Genomic DNA, 21613 nt, shown 5'->3' with positions numbered 1-21613 from the left:
GCTGGCACCACCCCTATGCCACGTGCCCGAGTCAGCACCGCCCATACGCTGCAAGCCCAGGGCCAGGACAGCCCTCGTGCTGCTCACCTGGGGATGCGGCCACCCATGTGCTGTGCACCCGGGGCTGGCGCCACCCCGTCCCAAACTCCTGGGCCGGCACCGCCCATACGCCGCATGCTTGGGACTGGCACAGACCTCACGCCGCTTACCCAGGGGTGGGGCTGCCTTAACGCTGCGTGCCACCCATGTGCTGCGCACCTGGGGCCGGCGCCATCCATGTGCCCAGGGGCTGGCACCGACCATGTGCTGCACACCCGGGGCGGGGCCAGCCCCGATCACTCGGAGGGTGCACAGAAATGGCCCGGCAGGCACTGTGTTTGAGACCACTGCTCTAGACAGTACCGGGTCCTGCCATGAGGGCAGAGGACTGGACTTGATGACCTCTCGAGGTCCCTTCCAGTCCTAGTATTCCATGATTCTGACAGTGGCCAATGCCGGATGCCCCAGAGGGAGTGAACAGAATAGGTAATCATCAAGGCTGTGTCCAGACTCAAGGGTTTTTTCGAAAAAACTTCACCTGCGTCTAGACTACAGCCGCATTCTTTCGAAATTAAATCGAAAGAACGCGGCTTTTCTTTCGATGGCAGAAAACCTCATTTCACGAGGAAGAACGCCTTTTTTCGAAAGTGCTCTTTCAAAAAATGGCATTCTTGAATGCAAACAGGGTTTTTTCAAAAGAGAGCATCCAGACTGCCTGGGTGCTTTCTTTCGAAAAAGCGGCTTGCTTTTTCGAAAGTACTGCTTGCAGTCTAGACGCTCTTTTTTGAAAGAGGCTTTTTCGAAAGTATCTTTCGAAAAAGCCTCTTTCGAAAGAGGCTTGCAGTCTAGACATAGCCCAAGTGATCGCTCTTCTGTCATCCATTTCCATCCTCTAACAAACAGAGGGTAGGGACACCACTCCTACCCATCCTGGCTAATAGCCATTGATGGACCTAACCTCCATGAATATATTTAGTTCTTTTTTGAACCCTGTTAAAGTCCTGGTCTTCACAACATCCTCTGGCAAGAAGTTCCACAGGTTGACTGCATGTCGCATGAAGAAATATTCCTTTTGTTTGTTTTAAACCTGCTACCTATTAATTTCATTTGGTGACCCATAGTTCTTATGTTATGGGAACAAGTAAATAACTTTTCTTTATTTACTTTTTCCACACCAGTCATGATTTTACAGACCTCTATCATAAACCCCCATAGTCTCCTCTTTTCTAAGATGAAAAGTCCTAGTCTTTTTAATCCCTCTTCATATGGCACTTGTTCCAAACCTCTAATCATTTTATTGCCCTTTTCTGAACGTTTTCCAATGCCAGTATAGCTTTTTTGAGATGAGGCAGCCACATCTGTACACAGTATTCAAGATGTGGACACACCATGGTTTCATACAGAGGCAGTAAGATATTCTCTGTCTTATTTTCTATCCCCTTTTTAATTAACATTCTGTTTGCTTTTTTGCTTACCGCTGAACATTGAGTGGAAGTTTTCAGAGAGCTATTCACAATGACTCCAAGATCTCTCTCTTGAGTGGTTCTAGCTAAATTAGTCCCCATCATTTTGTATGTATAGTTGGGATTATTTTTTCCAGTGTGCATTACTTTACATTTATCAACATTAAAATTTATTTGCCATTTTGTTGCCCAGTCACCTTGTTTTGTGAGATCCTTTTGAAGCTGTTCACAGTCTGCTTTGGTCTTAACTATCTTGAGCAGTTTAGTATCAGCTGCAAAATTTGCCACCTCACTGTTTACCCCTTTCTCCAAATCATTTATAAATAGGTTGAATAGGATTGGTCCCAAGACGGATGCTTCGGGGACACCACTATTTACCTCTCTCCATTCTGTAAATTTACCATTTATTCCTACCCTTTGTTCCCTGTTTTTTAACCAGTTATCAATCCATAAGAGGACCTTCTCTTTTATACAATGACAACTTACTTTACTTAAGAGCCTTTGGTGAGGGACCTTGTCAAATACTTTCTGGAAATCTGAGTACACTATAGTCACAGGATCCCCCTTGTCCACATGTTTATTGAACCCTCAAAGAACTCTAGTAAATTAATAAGGCATGATTTCCCTTTAAAAAAACCATGTTGACTTTTTTCCAGCAAATTGTGTTCATCAATATGTCTGACAATTTTATTCTTTACTATGGTTTCAACTAATTTGCCCAGTACCGACGTTAGACTTACTGGTCAGTAATTGCCAGGATCACTTCTAGAGCCCTTTTTAAATATTAGTGTCACATTAGCTATCTTCCAGTCATTAGGTACAGAAGTCACACTTTACAAACGACAGGAAATAGTTGCCAGAGGATGTGGTGAAGACTAGGACTTTAACAGGGTCAAAAAAAAAAAAAAAAAAAAGAGCCAGACAGATTCATGGAGGTTAGGTCCATCAATGGCTATTAGCCAGGTTGGGTAGGAATGGTGTCTCTAGCTTCTGTTTGTGTGGAAATGGATGAAAGAAGAGGTCTCACATGAAGATTACCTGTTGTATTCCCTCCCTCTGGCATTGGCCATAGTCGGCAGACAGAATACTGGTCTAGGTGGACCTTTGGTCTAACCCAGTATGGCCATTCTTATGTTTTTATGTTCACAGTTTCACAGTTGAGTTCTTTCAGAACTCTTGGGTGAATGCCATCTGGTCCCTGTGTCTTGTTACTGATAAGTTTATCAACTCTTTCCAAAGCCTCCTCTAATGACACCTCAGTCTATAGATATAGATATAGATACAATAGAGAACACAAGCAAACTAAAAAAGTTACATGAATCAAATGTAGCCTATGACACATTATCAATGCAAAAGAGTTAGCTGAACATAAGAGATATCTAACTTTCACTTCTCTAGTACCCGATTCTGTGAGGTGTAAGGGCATTTAGATTCTGTCAAAGTCAACAGGAATGGAGGGTGTTCCAGCTCTTTAGGATCCATCCTGATTTTGTCAGAGAGAAAATTGTGACACATGGTGAGTGTTATGGGAAGATTCATACATAATTATAAAATTGTTTGATAATTAAGAATGAGAAACTATTCCTAATTGGTCAAAGTTCAAAAACCAGGGCGCAATATCAAAACTAACTGCAATTAACTAGAAAATGTGCACTACTATTAACCATGGAGCTGTGAATATGCAAAAGTTAATACATAAGGAATATAAAACTAGTGTTATCAATATAAGAAATTGAGCTGATACATTTCATGGGATTTGGGGTGGAAAGAACATGGCAAAGATAAACCTAAAAGGATTTCCCTTATTTGACCAGGTCATTATCACTGCACAAAAACTAGATATTATTTATATTTTCTTCTTCTATAACTAGCCAATTAGCCCGTCATAAGATGGGATTTTCAGGTCTTCTCTCCTGAGCTCTCTCACTCTGTCTCTCTCTCTCTCCTCCTACTGCCTCCCCCCCGTCTCTCTCAGCTCTCCTCCACCTCCTGCCTCTCTCTCCATCTCTTTCCTTCTCTTCTCCCCCTCCTGCCTCTCACTCTCCCTTTCTCTTCTCCTCCTCCTCCTCCTGCCTCTCTCTCCCCTCCGTCTCTTCCCGCCACCCTTCCCCTTCCCTCTTGCCGTGGTATTTGGCTGAGTGCTGCCTGCTCAGCCGGGCTGCTGCGAGGGAGGGGGTAGGGCGGTGACGTACACAGCCAGGGGGTGGGGTCATGTACATCACCGCTTTCCCTTCCCCTCCCACCCCAGGGGAGCCCAAATGACCCCTTGCGCTGCTGGCTCCCCTGGAGGCCCAACTGAGGGGCGCAGCACTCAGCTGAGTGCCACAGCAGGAGGGGAAGGGAGGTGGTGACGTAGACAGCCCCACCCCCTGGCCGTGTATGTCACCACCCTGCCCCCTTCCCCTCCCTTCGTGGCAGCTCGGCTGAGTGTTGTGCAACCCTCAGCCGGGCCACCATGGGGGAGGAGGGGCGGGGCGGTGATGCACATGGCCAGGGGGTGGGGCTGTCTACATCACTGCCGCCCTTCCCCTCTCCCACGGCAGCCCGGCTGAGGGGTGCACCACTCAGTGCCTTGGCAGGAGGAGGAAGGGGATGGGGGTGGTGATGTACACAAGGACTCCAGCTGCAACAAGTGGCTGCACCCCCCGCTCGCCAGGTCTGCTTCCCACCCCCCTCCTCCCATTCAGCCCCACGGCCCCTGATCCCCACCTCAGCTCTGCTTCCCACCCCTTCTTCCTGCCGGCCAGCCCCACGGCCCCCCGGACACCCTCTCCACCAGTGCTGCTTCCCTCCCCCCTTCCTCTGGGCTCCCCCATTCTCCCCTCCAGCCCCACAGCCCCCGATCCCTCCCAGCTCTGCTTCCCACTCCCCTTCCAGCCAGCCCCACTCCCCTTCCCCTCCCTCTGTGGTGCGCTGCACCACTCAGCTGGACCCCATGCGTGGGGAGCGCGGACCCCAAAGGGCCACTTGCCGCCGCTTGCTCCCCCACCGGGGCCCAGCTGAGCGGCGCAGTGCTTGGCTGAACCGCCATGGAGAGAGGGGAAGGGGGGCGGGGCGCTGACGTACACGGCCATGGCGCGTGGCCATGTATGTCAGCGTTACAGACTCACAGACAATGGGCTACTATATATATGATATATAAAGGAGAATGTAAGTTTGTGTGCTAATAACTTGGATACTATAAGAGCTACTGCAACCAAACTTTGCATGGGATAACCTTTCATCCAGGAGAAGGTTTTAAGATACTGTGGGAGGGAAGAGATGAGAGACAGACACCTCTCCCCGGAGCTGCACGGAGCTTGGCAGCGCGGGGAGAAGCGGCTTCTCTGGGGAAGCGGTGGGGAGAGTCGCTCACTAAGGCTGGCAGAGGGACAAGGAAGCAGAGAGCTCCCTTCCCTCACCCAACCTCAGGCTCCTCACCTCAGTTATATCAACTTTCCTGAGCAATTCCAGGTAACTCCAGCTAGTTATTTATATTTGGTTATGACCCACAAAATTGCATGGAAAAGTTAAAGCACCTGGCAAAGCCTCCATTTAGGAATATATTCTTACTGGATTATTTTACTCAAAGCTGTTCATGAGCTGTCATTCAACTTCCACATTATTCACTGGTTTCAGGTTGCTTTCATTTGATAGCTATTCACATATAAGTTTGTCATATGTGTTTGGGAAATATCTGGTTTTCACACTGATTCCAATACCTTCATGCAAACCAAAGTTATCTGTGCATAAAATCATTTTAGTTATTCTCCTATTTTTAAAGTGTCATAGAATCAGTGAGATGAAATCGGTTGACTGGTCACACCATAACTTGCCATCTGTAGCAAATAAGGTTAATATTTGGCACAGACTCAAAATTATTCATCCAATACAGGATAAAATTCAGATAACTCACAGTGAAAAGTCAGACAATTCTGATAGCTACTGTTCTAAATATTCGATTTATCAGACCTATGCTTTTATAATGGGAATTGTGTGTAAAAGGGCTAATTTGGGGAGCATTTCACAACAATTTTATAGATTTCAGATTTTAAAAGACTTTAATTTATTATTAGGTAGGGGTGGTTTTTTTGGGGTAAACAAAATTCACCTCTAGGCAGTGTGTGCATTTCTTCTGAAGTACCTCATTAGCTGTGCATGATCTAGTAATGTATAAAAAGAGATTAATACTGGGACTTGCCAGTAACATGAATAGGAAAATGGATAGAAAATTGCAGTGGGTCTGCTGTACACAAACCTCACTCTTAAATGTAGCAGAGATAGTCACCATGGTAACTTTTCAATGCAGAAGCTATTAAAGCACAGCATGGCCACTTATATCAGTACCTTTTGCCTTAAGTGGTATATAGTAATATTCCCTGGGAAAACTGAATAAAAGGATTAGTTACATGGTAAAAGCTTGTGACTTGTATAGTGGAGTTAGTGTAAAATTGTGTTATATTTCAAAGACAGTTGCCAGGATATAACCTGTTACAAGAAATGGAAGTTTTAACTGAGGACTTGGATAGCAGACATTCTTTAGTAGCATCTATTAATATTAGTACTACGGCCTAATTCAATATATGCACTTAGGGTGCCTCTACACTGCACCGTTTTCCCTCAATAATGGCCGTTATTCTGGAAAAACAATACTAGCGTCCACACAGCAATTGCATTATTTCAAAAGAAATTCAAAATAATGGAGGGCTTTTTACAGTGTTGGTAAACCTCATTCCATGAGGAATAAGGCCTCTTCTGAAAAAGCTCTTTTGGAATAGGATGTGTGTGGACACTCCACTGCTGCTATGTCAAAATAGACCCTCACCAGGGCCATTCTAAAGTTATTCCTCCCAGTGCCTCTTGGGGCTCTAAATCAAGATAGCACATCACATTAGGGGAACCTGCCTTGGACTAATTTTGAGGCTTCCCTGTAGGGTGGATGCTTTATTTTGAAATAAGTTAGGGTATGTCTACACTACAACGCTAATTCGAACTAACTTAGTTCGAATTCGTTAATTCGAACTAAGCTAATTCGAACTAACGGATCCAGACTAAAAAACTAGTTCGAATTAGCATTTTGCTAATTCGAACTAGCATGTCCACATTAAGTGGACCCTGAACCGGGGTTAAGGATGGCCGGAAGCAGTGCCGGCAGGGCATCAGATGAGGACTTAGAGCAAGGAGCTGCTGCCTCAGGCTAGCCGAGGGCTGTGCTTAAAGGGTCCCGACCCCCACCCCGGACAGACAGTTCTCAGGGGTTCCCCGCTTGCAAAGCAGTCCTGGCTTGGAGTGCCCTGAGTGCCCACACTGGGCACATCACAGCACTCGGCCATCAGACCGGCTGCACTTGCCGCAGGCTGCCATCTGGGAGAGGGGGCAATTGGGGGGCTGCAAGAGAGCTTCCACCCCCAGAAGCCAACAGAGCCAGCACAGTCCTCCCCATCGCGGGCTCGTACCCCATTCCTCCCTCACCTCCTTCCACTTACCCCTCCCTAGCCCCCCTTCCTGATGTACAAAATAAAGAAAACATGTGGTCAAAAATAGAATCTCTCTTTATTGAACAAAACTGGGGGAGACTGGGAAAAGGGGGTGGGAGAGGGGAAGAGAGAGGGTGAGAGAGGGGAGGGCAACTAAACTGATCAGAGGTTTGGAACAGGTCCCATATCAAGAGAGACTAAAGAGACTGGGACTTTTCAGTTTAGAAAAGAGGAGACTGAGGGGGGATAGGATAGAGGTCTATAAAAGCGTGAGTGGGGTAGAGAGGATGCATCAAGAAAAGTTCTTCATTAGTTCCCATAATAGAAGGACTAGAGGACCCAAAGGAAAGGAATCGGTGGCAGGCTTCAAACTAGTAACAGAAAGTTGTTCTTCACAAAGCAAAGAGTCAACCTGTGGAACTCCTTGCTGCAAGAGGCTGTGAAGGCTACAACTAGAACAGAGTTTAAAGAGAAGTGAGATCAAGTCATGGAGGTTGGGTCCATGGAGTGCTATTAGCCAGGGGGTAGGAGTGGTGTCCCTGCCCAAAGTTTGTGGAAGGCTGGAGATGGATGGCACGAGACAAATGGCTTGGTCATTGTCTTCGGTCCATCCCCTCCAGGGTCCCTAGGGTTGGCCGCTGTCGGCAGACAGGCTACTGGGCTAGATGGACCTTTGGTCTGACCCAGGGCGGCCATTGTAAGCTCAGGGTCGGGGGTCTCAGTGGACCACCTTGATTTTCATGCACACCTGTTCCTGGGTGGCCAGGCTGGCAGCTCTCCTGCCCTAGATGACCACTTTCCTGTGCCTAGTGCGGAGGTCGTGGACGAGGTCCACGATGTCCGCACTAGACCAGGCGGGTGCCCGCCTCTTGCGGTCCCAGGTAAGCTCCCGGGAGCCGCCAGCCTGGTCCTGGGAAGAGGGGGATGGCTGGGGGGCATCGGGTGGCTGGCTCAAGCCGTGCCAGGTGCAGGGTCTGCTAGCTGGGTGCTGGCAGGCTTGCACCTGGCACGGACACCGTAGCCAGCCCGTGCCCCTTTAAGGGGTCCGGGGCCGGGAGGGGGGCAGACGAGTTTCCCTGGTGTTGGCCAGAGTAGCCACCAGGGAAAGCTGGAGAGGGCTAGCCTCCCACTAGTTCGAATTAAGGGGCTACAGTTTGGTGAGATCTTCTTGGAGTCCCTCACAGTCTGCTTCTGTCTTGACTATCCTAGGGTATGTCTACACTAGCCCCCTAGTTCGAACTAGGGGGGGTAATGTAGTCATATGGAGTTGCAAATGAAGCCCGGGATTTGAATTTCCCGGGATTCATTTGCATAAAGCCGGCCGGCGCCTTTTTTAAATGCCGGCGAGGTCGGACCCCGTGCCGCGCGGCTACACGCGGCACGGACTAGATAGTTTGGATTAGGCTTCCTAATCCGAACTAGCTGTACGCCTCGTTCCACGAGGCGTACAGCTAGTTCGGATAGGAAGCCTAATCCAAACTATCTAGTCCGTGCCGCGTGTAGCCGCGCGGCACGGGGTCCGACCTCGCCGGCATTTAAAAAAGGCGCCGGCCGGCTTTATGCAAATGAATCCCGGGAAATTCAAATCCATTGGCTTCATTTGCAAATCCGTATGACTACATTACCCCCCCTAGTTCGAACTAGGGGGGTAGTGTAGACATACCCCTAAACAGTTTGGTATCATCTGCAAACTTTACCACCTCACTGCTTACCCCTTTCTCCAGATCATTTATGAATAAGTTGAAAAGGATTGGTCCCAGGACTGACCCTTGGGGGACACCACTAGTTACCCCTCTCCATTCTGAAAATTTACCATTTATTCCTACTCTTTGTTTCCTGTCTTTTAGCAAGCTCTCAATCCAAGAAAGGACCTTCCCTCTTATCCCATGGCCATGTAATTTACACAAGAGCCTTTGGTGAGCGACCTTGTCAAAGGCTTTCTGAAAATATAAGTATACTATATCTACTGGATCCTCCTTGTCCGCATGTTTGTTAACCCCTTCAAAGAACTCTAATGGATTAGTAAGACAGGATTTCCCTTTACAGAAACCATGTTGACTTTTGTCCAACAAATTATGTTCTTCTACATGCTTCACAATTTTATTCTTTACTATTGTTTCGACTAATTTGCCCAATACTGAAGTTAGACTCACTGGTCTGTAATTGCCAGGATCACCTCTAGAGCCCTTTTTAAATATTGGTGTCACGTTGGCTACCTTCCAGTCACTAGGTACGGAAGCCGATTTAAAGGATAGGTTACCAACCACAGATAATAGCTCAGCAATTTCCCATTTGAGTTCTTTTAGAACTCTTGGATGAATGTCATCCACTACAGCTATTGCGCAAAAAGGCAAGTGTGAACACTCCTGAGGGAAAAAGCACAGGGAAAATGCACAGGTGCTATGGTAAAAAGCACAGGTGCTCTGTTGGCTATTCTGCGAATGGCCATCAGAGCTTTCTTGCGCAAGAGAATCCATGTAGTGTGAACGCTCTCTTGTGCAAAAGCACATCACTTTTGCGATGCACTTTGAGATGTGGACGTGCTTTTGTGCAAGAACTTTGCCACTAAAGACTTCTTGCACAAAAACCTTGCAGTGTAGATGTAGCCTAAGGGTACATCTACACAGCAGGTTTAAAGTCGAATTAAGAGATGCCACTTCAGCTATGTCAATTGTGCGTTGAAATCGAAATAGATTAACTCGGCTTTAGGCGCTGTCTACAAAGCAGGTAGCCGAAGGAAGAACACACTTCCTTTTGACTTCCCTTACTCCTCATGAACGGGGGGTTACTATAAGTCAGATTAAGAAGTCCTCCAGCTTGATATTATTTCAAAATAAAAGCTTTCAGTGTAGACATGCTCTTTGTTATTTTGAAATAACATTAATTACACGATCAGCAGCGGCGGATTTAGGGCAGGGCGAGCGGGGCGGCCCCAGGCCCCATGCTTCCCAAGGCCCCACGCATGCGCCGTGGCACCATAGCACATGCGCCATGTCAAAGGAGGGACCCCGTGAAATTTCACTGCCCGGGGCCCCGCAGCGCTGCCCGGAGCTCCGTGGCTCTCTAATCTGCCCCTGACAATCAGGCTTCCACTGAAGCTAGAAGCTTAGGGAAAATGTTAAAATTTGACTTCTGCTTTAGGATCTGATTCTGCAATACCATGACTAAAATAGTCTCTGCATGAATCAGTGGGAGTGCTTAGGGAAGTCTGCAAGACTGGGCACATGAATTCCAATGATATCTTGGCCTATTTCAGAATGCTTGCAATTAATGACTTCCAAGTTTAGAAGTCTAATGAGATGTGTTCTTTCAGTAATTATAGATATTGCACTCCGCAAGAGGGAAAAATGTTTGTTTCATTTAATGTATCAATAAATTCCAGGAATAATTTAATCGGGCAATGTCTGTCTAGCAAATTTCATGGCACTGATAGCTCTCATTTCCCCACACTCTGCTGTTTAATTCAAAATTACCTTACCTAAAACTGAAACTAGCTCAGTTAAAAATTACTGTCTCTGTAAAGGTGTATTTTGGTTCAAGGCAATAGTTTGCTAAGTGATGTGACCCTGTTAAGAGGCTATTGAAGGTCTGGTGGCAAGGAAAAGGGATTGATGCATGCACCCGCAAAGCGTACACTTTGCCTCCCTTCCTTTTCTCTTTTTCCACCCATGTTTGCTCTCTCTCTCTTACTCCGTTTTTCCACAGAGCTCGGTGTATTGTGGAGTAGCGTGAGGGAGCGGTTCCATTTCTTTCCCATTGAGGCTTTTGTCAAACACGTTTGTAGATCTGGGATGTCCTTAGGCAACTGTGATCGGGCATGCCTGCAAAAGGCTTCTGGTCGAGAACTGCTCCAAGCACAAATTGCTCCAAAAGTTTTACCTTCATGCCTATTGTGGAAGAGAAGGAGGGACGGGGTGTCAGCGGTGCGCTGTGCGTGCTTGAGATGATCCCGGGACCCTCGCGTGTCAGGGCGGATGCGGCATCGCGGCTCGCAGGCAGGGGTAGCACCGTCCCCGCCGGCATTCGATTCTGCCCTTGCGGCATTGTCTGCAGGCCGTGGCTGTCGGGAGCCTTTGAGTGGCGAACGAGTGCAGGCTTCCTGCTGGTGAACTCAGGGGAGATTGAGCAGCTGCCCAGCACCCGGAGGATGAAAGGGCTCGGCGTTGCAGCTTTTTCCTTTCAGAAGGATAGGCAAGCCCATAATTAGCAGTTAGTGCCTGTGGCACGTCGGCCTGCCTGACGCCTTGTGCCGCCCAGTAACCAGGGCTTCTGCTTCCCTTCGATAGCTCAGCTGGTAGAGCGGAGGACTGTAGGCTTTCTTACGTGGCGATCCTTAGGTCGCTGGTTCAACTCCGGCTCGAAGGAGTAGGCTTTTGCTTCCGTCCTTCCCTGTTCTTCTGTAGAGCTCTTCCCCTGGCTGTGGGATGTTCTCCATCTGTGCGAGGCTATCCGCTGGAATCTGCTGCCAGCACCACCTGCCACTGCTTTCATTTACCGCACCTGCTTCCACGTACCTATGCCACGCTTTACCTCTGTCTCAGCAGAGTTCCTTTCTCTTCATCCTCCCACCCTCACTGCCTAGACATCTAGCTGTCCATCTCAGGATTCACAGGCGGCATTTAGCACCCTCGTGGCAGGGAGCCTTCGCAGTCAAATACACCGGCCGTAGCTCATTCCCCAAAGCGTCTTTGGGGCTTCTTTCCATGGGGCAGATGTGCTAGGGAGGACTTAGTTTCTGGTGGCAAGGAGGAAGGCAATGTAGGAGGGAGAAGAAAAGGCCTTTCGGTCGCTGAGAGTCCCTTGCTTATCCTTCAGGGCCAACCTTTCATCTGCGCTGCTGGAGGCGAGCTCTTATGCTCTGTGTTGTAGCAACATGTGCGTTTCCATGGTTTGCTCTCTCTCTCTCTCTCTCTCTTTCTCTGTTGTTCCACAGAGCTCTTATTGTGGAGTAGCGTGAGGGAGCGGTTCCTTTTCTTTCCCATTGAGGCTTTTGTCAAACACGTTTGTAGAGTTGGGATGTCCTTAGGCAACTGTGATCGGGCATGCCTGCAAAAGGCTTCTGGTCGAGAACTGCTCCAATTGCAATCTGGTGCAATTTCCGAGCAGGACCTTCCATAGATTACATGAAGCTTCGCTGTTGTTGGCCTTTGCACCAAATAGGCGGGCAGGGAAGCATCTTGTCCCTTTCGGTTGCCGTGTTTGCCCTTCTGGAGGTCATGGACTGACACGTTAGATGAGGGGGGACGTGCAAGGCCGGGTGTGTGTGATTTCTACCATGGTGTCCGGAAAGCTGTATTTTGTTTCAAGGCAATAGAGGGGAGCAGCACAGTTTGCTATGTGATGTGTCCTTGTTGAGCGGAGGTCCAAGGTGCTGTGGAACCTGTTTCTGGTGGCAAGGAAAAGGGATCGATGCATGCGTCCCGCAACGCGAGCTCTTTGCCACCCTTCCTTTTCTCTTTTCCCACCCACGTACGCCATCCATTTATGCCTGCGCAGAAAGGAGAGCTGCCATCCCGCTTTTGGCTTTGCGATGAGCCTTTCTCCCAAGGGATAAAAAGACGGCAGCTTCTCTTCCAGGAGAGAGTGAGTCTGAGTTTTTCTCCTTCACTGGGGGATTTGCAGGTGTTTTCCCTGAGCGGGTGTGAAAAGGGCACGAGCGCGAAGGTGTCAGTTATGAAGGAGGGTGAAGGAAAATGGACTGAGAAAACCTCCTGGGTTAAAAGGCCGCTTCCGAGCCAGGCTGGAGGCTCCGGCATCGGAGGTGTTTCCCGTTTTACCTTCATGCCTATTGTGGAAGGGAAGGAGGGACGGGGTGTCAGCGGTGCGCTGTGCGTGCTTGAGATGATCCCGGGACCCTCGCGTGTCAGGGCGGATGCGGCATCGCGGCTCGCAGGCAGGGGTAGCACCGTCCCCGCCGGCATTCGATTCTGCCCTTGCGGCATTGTCTGCAGGCCGTGGCTGTCGGGAGCCTTTGAGTGGCGAACGAGTGCAGGCTTCCTGCTGGTGAACTCAGGGGAGATTGAGCAGCTGCCCAGCACCCGGAGGATGAAAGGGCTCGGCGTTGCAGCTTTTTCCTTTCAGAAGGATAGGCAAGCCCATAATTAGCAGTTAGTGCCTGTGGCACGTCGGCCTGCCTGACACCTTGTGCCGCCCAGTAACCAGGGCTTCCGCTTCCCTTCGATAGCTCAGCTGGTAGAGCGGAGGACTGTAGGCTTTCTTACGTGGCGATCCTTAGGTCGCTGGTTCAACTCCGGCTCGAAGGAGTAGGCTTTTGCTTCCGTCCTTCCCTGTTCTTCTGTAGAGCTCTTCCCCTGGCTGTGGGATGTTCTCCATCTGTGCGAGGCTATCCGCTGGAATCTGCTGCCAGCACCACCTGCCACTGCTTTCATTTACCGCACCTGCTTCCACGTACCTATGCCACGCTTTACCTCTGTCTCAGCAGAGTTCCTTTCTCTTCATCCTCCCACCCTCACTGCCTAGACATCTAGCTGTCCATCTCAGGATTCACAGGCGGCATTTAGCACCCTCGTGGCAGGGAGCCTTCGCCGTCAAATACACCGGCCGTAGCTCATTCCCCAAAGCGTCTTTGGGGCTTCTTTCCGTGGGGCAGATGTGCTAGGGAGGACTTAGTTTCTGGTGGCAAGGAGGAAGGCAATGTAGGAGGGAGAAGAAAAGGCCTTTCGGTCGCTGAGAGTCCCTTGCTTATCCTTCAGGGCCAACCTTTCATCTGCGCTGCTGGAGGCGAGCTCTTATGCTCTGTGTTGTAGCAACATGTGCGTTTCCATGGTTTGCTCTCTCTCTCTCTCTCTCTCTTTCTCTGTTGTTCCACAGAGCTCGTATTGTGGAGTATTGTGGAGTAGCGTGAGGGAGCGGTTCCTTTTCTTTCCCATTGAGGCTTTTGTCAAACACGTTTGTAGGCTTGGGATGTCCTTAGGCAACTGTGATCGGGCATGCCTGCAAAAGGCTTCTGGTCGAGAACTGCTCCAATTGCAATCTGGTGCAATTTCCGAGCAGGACCTTCCATAGATTACATGAAGCTTCGCTGTTGTTGGCCTTTGCACCAAATAGGCGGGCAGGGAAGCATCTTGTCCCTTTCGGTTGCCGTGTTTGCCCTTCTGGAGGTCATGGACTGACACGTTAGATGAGGGGGGACGTGCAAGGCCGGGTGTGTGTGATTTCTACCATGGTGTCCGGAAAGCTGTATTTTGTTTCAAGGCAATAGAGGGGAGCAGCACAGTTTGCTATGTGATGTGTCCTTGTTGAGCGGAGGTCCAAGGTGCTGTGGAACCTGTTTCTGGTGGCAAGGAAAAGGGATCGATGCATGCGTCCCGCAACGCGTGCTCTTTGCCACCCTTCCTTTTCTCTTTTCCCACCCACGTACGCCATCCATTTATGCCTGCGCAGAAAGGAGAGCTGCCATCCCGCTTTTGGCTTTGCGATGAGCCTTTCTCCCAAGGGATAAAAAGACGGCAGCTTCTCTTGCAGGAGAGAGTGAGTCTGAGTTCTTCTCCTTCACTGGGGGATTTGCAGGTGTTTTCCCTGAGCGGGTGTGAAAAGGGCACGAGCGCGAAGGTGTCAGTTATGAAGGAGGGTGAAGGAAAATGGACTGAGAAAACCTCCTGGGTTCAAAGGCCGCTTCCGAGCCAGGCTGGAGGCTCCGGCATCGGAGGTGTTTCCCGTTTTACCTTCATGCCTATTGTGGAAGGGAAGGAGGGACGGGGTGTCAGCGGTGCGCTGTGCGTGCTTGAGATGATCCCGGGACCCTCGCGTGTCAGGGCGGATGCGGCATCGCGGCTCGCAGGCAGGGGTAGCACCGTCCCCGCCGGCATTCGATTCTGCCCTTGCGGCATTGTCTGCAGGCCGTGGCTGTCGGGAGCCTTTGAGTGGCGAACGAGTGCAGGCTTCCTGCTGGTGAACTCAGGGGAGATTGAGCAGCTGCCCAGCACCCGGAGGATGAAAGGGCTCGGCGTTGCAGCTTTTTCCTTTCAGAAGGATAGGCAAGCCCATAATTAGCAGTTAGTGCCTGTGGCACGTCGGCCTGCCTGACGCCTTGTGCCGCCCAGTAACCAGGGCTTCCGCTTCCCTTCGATAGCTCAGCTGGTAGAGCGGAGGACTGTAGGCTTTCTTACGTGGCGATCCTTAGGTCGCTGGTTCAACTCCGGCTCGAAGGAGTAGGCTTTTGCTTCCGTCCTTCCCTGTTCTTCTGTAGAGCTCTTCCCCTGGCTGTGGGATGTTCTCCATCTGTGCGAGGCTATCCGCTGGAATCTGCTGCCAGCACCACCTGCCACTGCTTTCATTTACCGCACCTGCTTCCACGTACCTATGCCACGCTTTACCTCTGTCTCAGCAGAGTTCCTTTCTCTTCATCCTCCCACCCTCACTGCCTAGACATCTAGCTGTCCATCTCAGGATTCACAGGCGGCATTTAGCACCCTCGTGGCAGGGAGCCTTCGTCGTCAAATACACCGGCCGTAGCTCATTCCCCAAAGCGTCTTTGGGGCTTCTTTCCGTGGGGCAGATGTGCTAGGGAGGACTTAGTTTCTGGTGGCAAGGAGGAAGGCAATGTAGGAGGGAGAAAAAAAGGCCTTTCGGTCGCTGAGAGTCCCTTGCTTATCCTTCAGGGCCAACCTTTCATCTGCGCTGCTGGAGGCGAGCTCTTATGCTCTGTGTTGTAGCAACATGTGCGTTTCCATGGTTTGCTCTCTCTCTCTCTCTCTCTCTTTCTCTGTTGTTCCACAGAGCTCGTATTGTGGAGTATTGTGGAGTAGCGTGAGGGAGCGGTTCCTTTTCTTTCCCATTGAGGCTTTTGTCAAACACGTTTGTAGGCTTGGGATGTCCTTAGGCAACTGTGATCGGGCATGCCTGCAAAAGGCTTCTGGTCGAGAACTGCTCCAATTGCAATCTGGTGCAATTTCCGAGCAGGACCTTCCATAGATTACATGAAGCTTCGCTGTTGTTGGCCTTTGCACCAAATAGGCGGGCAGGGAAGCATCTTGTCCCTTTCGGTTGCCGTGTTTGCCCTTCTGGAGGTCATGGACTGACACGTTAGATGAGGGGGGACGTGCAAGGCCGGGTGTGTGTGATTTCTACCATGGGGTCCGGAAAGCTGTATTTTGTTTCAAGGCAATAGAGGGGAGCAGCACAGTTTGCTATGTGATGTGTCCTTGTTGAGCGGAGGTCCAAGGTGCTGTGGAACCTGTTTCTGGTGGCAAGGAAAAGGGATCGATGCATGCGTCCCGCAACGCGAGCTCTTTGCCACCCTTCCTTTTCTCTTTTCCCACCCACGTACGCCATCCATTTATGCCTGCGCAGAAAGGAGAGCTGCCATCCCGCTTTTGGCTTTGCGATGAGCCTTTCTCCCAAGGGATAAAAAGACGGCAGCTTCTCTTGCAGGAGAGAGTGAGTCTGAGTTCTTCTCCTTCACTGGGGGATTTGCAGGTGTTTTCCCTGAGCGGGTGTGAAAAGGGCACGAGCGCGAAGGTGTCAGTTATGAAGGAGGGTGAAGGAAAATGGACTGAGAAAACCTCCTGGGTTCAAAGGCCGCTTCCGAGCCAGGCTGGAGGCTCCGGCATCGGAGGTGTTTCCCGTTTTACCTTCATGCCTATTGTGGAAGGGAAGGAGGGACGGGGTGTCAGCGGTGCGCTGTGCGTGCTTGAGATGATCCCGGGACCCTCGCGTGTCAGGGCGGATGCGGCATCGCGGCTCGCAGGCAGGGGTAGCACCGTCCCCGCCGGCATTCGATTCTGCCCTTGCGGCATTGTCTGCAGGCCGTGGCTGTCGGGAGCCTTTGAGTGGCGAACGAGTGCAGGCTTCCTGCTGGTGAACTCAGGGGAGATTGAGCAGCTGCCCAGCACCCGGAGGATGAAAGGGCTCGGCGTTGCAGCTTTTTCCTTTCAGAAGGATAGGCAAGCCCATAATTAGCAGTTAGTGCCTGTGGCACGTCGGCCTGCCTGACGCCTTGTGCCGCCCAGTAACCAGGGCTTCCGCTTCCCTTCGATAGCTCAGCTGGTAGAGCGGAGGACTGTAGGCTTTCTTACGTGGCGATCCTTAGGTCGCTGGTTCAACTCCGGCTCGAAGGAGTAGGCTTTTGCTTCCGTCCTTCCCTGTTCTTCTGTAGAGCTCTTCCCCTGGCTGTGGGATGTTCTCCATCTGTGCGAGGCTATCCGCTGGAATCTGCTGCCAGCACCACCTGCCACTGCTTTCATTTACCGCACCTGCTTCCACGTACCTATGCCACGCTTTACCTCTGTCTCAGCAGAGTTCCTTTCTATTCATCCTCCCACCCTCACTGCCTAGACATCTAGCTGTCCATCTCAGGATTCACAGGCGGCATTTAGCACCCTCGTGGCAGGGAGCCTTCGTCGTCAAATACACCGGCCGTAGCTCATTCCCCAAAGCGTCTTTGGGGCTTCTTTCCGTGGGGCAGATGTGCTAGGGAGGACTTAGTTTCTGGTGGCAAGGAGGAAGGCAATGTAGGAGGGAGAAGAAAAGGCCTTTCGGTCGCTGAGAGTCCCTTGCTTATCCTTCAGGGCCAACCTTTCATCTGCGCTGCTGGAGGCGAGCTCTTATGCTCTGTGTTGTAGCAACATGTGCGTTTCCATGGTTTGCTCTCTCTCTCTCTCTCTCTCTTTCTCTGTTGTTCCACAGAGCTCGTATTGTGGAGTATTGTGGAGTAGCGTGAGGGAGCGGTTCCTTTTCTTTCCCATTGAGGCTTTTGTCAAACACGTTTGTAGGCTTGGGATGTCCTTAGGCAACTGTGATCGGGCATGCCTGCAAAAGGCTTCTGGTCGAGAACTGCTCCAATTGCAATCTGGTGCAATTTCCGAGCAGGACCTTCCATAGATTACATGAAGCTTCGCTGTTGTTGGCCTTTGCACCAAATAGGCGGGCAGGGAAGCATCTTGTCCCTTTCGGTTGCCGTGTTTGCCCTTCTGGAGGTCATGGACTGACACGTTAGATGAGGGGGGACGTGCAAGGCCGGGTGTGTGTGATTTCTACCATGGGGTCCGGAAAGCTGTATTTTGTTTCAAGGCAATAGAGGGGAGCAGCACAGTTTGCTATGTGATGTGTCCTTGTTGAGCGGAGGTCCAAGGTGCTGTGGAACCTGTTTCTGGTGGCAAGGAAAAGGGATCGATGCATGCGTCCCGCAACGCGAGCTCTTTGCCACCCTTCCTTTTCTCTTTTCCCACCCACGTACGCCATCCATTTATGCCTGCGCAGAAAGGAGAGCTGCCATCCCGCTTTTGGCTTTGCGATGAGCCTTTCTCCCAAGGGATAAAAAGACGGCAGCTTCTCTTGCAGGAGAGAGTGAGTCTGAGTTTTTCTCCTTCACTGGGGGATTTGCAGGTGTTTTCCCTGAGCGGGTGTGAAAAGGGCACGAGCGCGAAGGTGTCAGTTATGAAGGAGGGTGAAGGAAAATGGACTGAGAAAACCTCCTGGGTTCAAAGGCCGCTTCCGAGCCAGGCTGGAGGCTCCGGCATCGGAGGTGTTTCCCGTTTTACCTTCATGCCTATTGTGGAAGGGAAGGAGGGACGGGGTGTCAGCGGTGCGCTGTGCGTGCTTGAGATGATCCCGGGACCCTCGCGTGTCAGGGCGGATGCGGCATCGCGGCTCGCAGGCAGGGGTAGCACCGTCCCCGCCGGCATTCGATTCTGCCCTTGCGGCATTGTCTGCAGGCCGTGGCTGTCGGGAGCCTTTGAGTGGCGAACGAGTGCAGGCTTCCTGCTGGTGAACTCAGGGGAGATTGAGCAGCTGCCCAGCACCCGGAGGATGAAAGGGCTCGGCGTTGCAGCTTTTTCCTTTCAGAAGGATAGGCAAGCCCATAATTAGCAGTTAGTGCCTGTGGCACGTCGGCCTGCCTGACGCCTTGTGCCGCCCAGTAACCAGGGCTTCCGCTTCCCTTCGATAGCTCAGCTGGTAGAGCGGAGGACTGTAGGCTTTCTTACGTGGCGATCCTTAGGTCGCTGGTTCAACTCCGGCTCGAAGGAGTAGGCTTTTGCTTCCGTCCTTCCCTGTTCTTCTGTAGAGCTCTTCCCCTGGCTGTGGGATGTTCTCCATCTGTGCGAGGCTATCCGCTGGAATCTGCTGCCAGCACCACCTGCCACTGCTTTCATTTACCGCACCTGCTTCCACGTACCTATGCCACGCTTTACCTCTGTCTCAGCAGAGTTCCTTTCTCTTCATCCTCCCACCCTCACTGCCTAGACATCTAGCTGTCCATCTCAGGATTCACAGGCGGCATTTAGCACCCTCGTGGCAGGGAGCCTTCGCCGTCAAATACACCGGCCGTAGCTCATTCCCCAAAGCGTCTTTGGGGCTTCTTTCCGTGGGGCAGATGTGCTAGGGAGGACTTAGTTTCTGGTGGCAAGGAGGAAGGCAATGTAGGAGGGAGAAAAAAAGGCCTTTCGGTCGCTGAGAGTCCCTTGCTTATCCTTCAGGGCCAACCTTTCATCTGCGCTGCTGGAGGCGAGCTCTTATGCTCTGTGTTGTAGCAACATGTGCGTTTCCATGGTTTGCTCTCTCTCTCTCTCTCTCTCTTTCTCTGTTGTTCCACAGAGCTCGTATTGTGGAGTATTGTGGAGTAGCGTGAGGGAGCGGTTCCTTTTCTTTCCCATTGAGGCTTTTGTCAAACACGTTTGTAGGCTTGGGATGTCCTTAGGCAACTGTGATCGGGCATGCCTGCAAAAGGCTTCTGGTCGAGAACTGCTCCAATTGCAATCTGGTGCAATTTCCGAGCAGGACCTTCCATAGATTACATGAAGCTTCGCTGTTGTTGGCCTTTGCACCAAATAGGCGGGCAGGGAAGCATCTTGTCCCTTTCGGTTGCCGTGTTTGCCCTTCTGGAGGTCATGGACTGACACGTTAGATGAGGGGGGACGTGCAAGGCCGGGTGTGTGTGATTTCTACCATGGGGTCCGGAAAGCTGTATTTTGTTTCAAGGCAATAGAGGGGAGCAGCACAGTTTGCTATGTGATGTGTCCTTGTTGAGCGGAGGTCCAAGGTGCTGTGGAACCTGTTTCTGGTGGCAAGGAAAAGGGATCGATGCATGCGTCCCGCAACGCGAGCTCTTTGCCACCCTTCCTTTTCTCTTTTCCCACCCACGTACGCCATCCATTTATGCCTGCGCAGAAAGGAGAGCTGCCATCCCGCTTTTGGCTTTGCGATGAGCCTTTCTCCCAAGGGATAAAAAGACGGCAGCTTCTCTTGCAGGAGAGAGTGAGTCTGAGTTTTTCTCCTTCACTGGGGGATTTGCAGGTGTTTTCCCTGAGCGGGTGTGAAAAGGGCACGAGCGCGAAGGTGTCAGTTATGAAGGAGGGTGAAGGAAAATGGACTGAGAAAACCTCCTGGGTTCAAAGGCCGCTTCCGAGCCAGGCTGGAGGCTCCGGCATCGGAGGTGTTTCCCGTTTTACCTTCATGCCTATTGTGGAAGGGAAGGAGGGACGGGGTGTCAGCGGTGCGCTGTGCGTGCTTGAGATGATCCCGGGACCCTCGCGTGTCAGGGCGGATGCGGCATCGCGGCTCGCAGGCAGGGGTAGCACCGTCCCCGCCGGCATTCGATTCTGCCCTTGCGGCATTGTCTGCAGGCCGTGGCTGTCGGGAGCCTTTGAGTGGCGAACGAGTGCAGGCTTCCTGCTGGTGAACTCAGGGGAGATTGAGCAGCTGCCCAGCACCCGGAGGATGAAAGGGCTCGGCGTTGCAGCTTTTTCCTTTCAGAAGGATAGGCAAGCCCATAATTAGCAGTTAGTGCCTGTGGCACGTCGGCCTGCCTGACGCCTTGTGCCGCCCAGTAACCAGGGCTTCCGCTTCCCTTCGATAGCTCAGCTGGTAGAGCGGAGGACTGTAGGCTTTCTTACGTGGCGATCCTTAGGTCGCTGGTTCAACTCCGGCTCGAAGGAGTAGGCTTTTGCTTCCGTCCTTCCCTGTTCTTCTGTAGAGCTCTTCCCCTGGCTGTGGGATGTTCTCCATCTGTGCGAGGCTATCCGCTGGAATCTGCTGCCAGCACCACCTGCCACTGCTTTCATTTACCGCACCTGCTTCCACGTACCTATGCCACGCTTTACCTCTGTCTCAGCAGAGTTCCTTTCTCTTCATCCTCCCACCCTCACTGCCTAGACATCTAGCTGTCCATCTCAGGATTCACAGGCGGCATTTAGCACCCTCGTGGCAGGGAGCCTTCGTCGTCAAATACACCGGCCGTAGCTCATTCCCCAAAGCGTCTTTGGGGCTTCTTTCCGTGGGGCAGATGTGCTAGGGAGGACTTAGTTTCTGGTGGCAAGGAGGAAGGCAATGTAGGAGGGAGAAGAAAAGGCCTTTCGGTCGCTGAGAGTCCCTTGCTTATCCTTCAGGGCCAACCTTTCATCTGCGCTGCTGGAGGCGAGCTCTTATGCTCTGTGTTGTAGCAACATGTGCGTTTCCATGGTTTGCTCTCTCTCTCTCTCTCTCTCTTTCTCTGTTGTTCCACAGAGCTCGTATTGTGGAGTATTGTGGAGTAGCGTGAGGGAGCGGTTCCTTTTCTTTCCCATTGAGGCTTTTGTCAAACACGTTTGTAGGCTTGGGATGTCCTTAGGCAACTGTGATCGGGCATGCCTGCAAAAGGCTTCTGGTCGAGAACTGCTCCAATTGCAATCTGGTGCAATTTCCGAGCAGGACCTTCCA

General features: G+C 51.2%; 6 non-coding genes across 6 annotated transcripts; all 6 read left to right on the top strand.

Annotated features, from left to right (window-relative positions):
• The first annotated feature begins 11234 nt into the window (after positions 1 to 11234).
• TRNAY-GUA (transfer RNA tyrosine (anticodon GUA)) lies at positions 11235 to 11323 on the top strand. Its single transcript is given in 2 exon segments — positions 11235 to 11271; positions 11288 to 11323. It is a non-coding gene; the product is annotated as a tRNA-Tyr (tRNA).
• Positions 11324 to 13132: 1809 nt separating this feature from the next.
• TRNAY-GUA (transfer RNA tyrosine (anticodon GUA)) lies at positions 13133 to 13221 on the top strand. The gene is given in 2 exon segments: positions 13133 to 13169; positions 13186 to 13221. It is a non-coding gene; the product is annotated as a tRNA-Tyr (tRNA).
• A 1819-nt stretch (positions 13222 to 15040) lies between these two features.
• TRNAY-GUA (transfer RNA tyrosine (anticodon GUA)) lies at positions 15041 to 15129 on the top strand. Its single transcript is given in 2 exon segments — positions 15041 to 15077; positions 15094 to 15129. It is a non-coding gene; the product is annotated as a tRNA-Tyr (tRNA).
• Positions 15130 to 16948: 1819 nt separating this feature from the next.
• Positions 16949 to 17037, top strand: TRNAY-GUA (transfer RNA tyrosine (anticodon GUA)). Its single transcript is given in 2 exon segments — positions 16949 to 16985; positions 17002 to 17037. It is a non-coding gene; the product is annotated as a tRNA-Tyr (tRNA).
• Positions 17038 to 18856: 1819 nt separating this feature from the next.
• TRNAY-GUA (transfer RNA tyrosine (anticodon GUA)) lies at positions 18857 to 18945 on the top strand. Its single transcript is given in 2 exon segments — positions 18857 to 18893; positions 18910 to 18945. It is a non-coding gene; the product is annotated as a tRNA-Tyr (tRNA).
• A 1819-nt stretch (positions 18946 to 20764) lies between these two features.
• On the top strand, positions 20765 to 20853 carry TRNAY-GUA (transfer RNA tyrosine (anticodon GUA)). The gene is given in 2 exon segments: positions 20765 to 20801; positions 20818 to 20853. It is a non-coding gene; the product is annotated as a tRNA-Tyr (tRNA).
• The last annotated feature ends 760 nt before the right edge of the window (positions 20854 to 21613 follow it).

This window comes from Pelodiscus sinensis, chromosome 12 (assembly GCF_052426305.1).
Source record: "Pelodiscus sinensis isolate ZL-2025 chromosome 12, ASM5242630v1, whole genome shotgun sequence".
Taxonomy (NCBI): domain Eukaryota; kingdom Metazoa; phylum Chordata; order Testudines; family Trionychidae; genus Pelodiscus; species Pelodiscus sinensis.
This window is presented reverse-complemented; position numbering and strand designations above follow the sequence as displayed.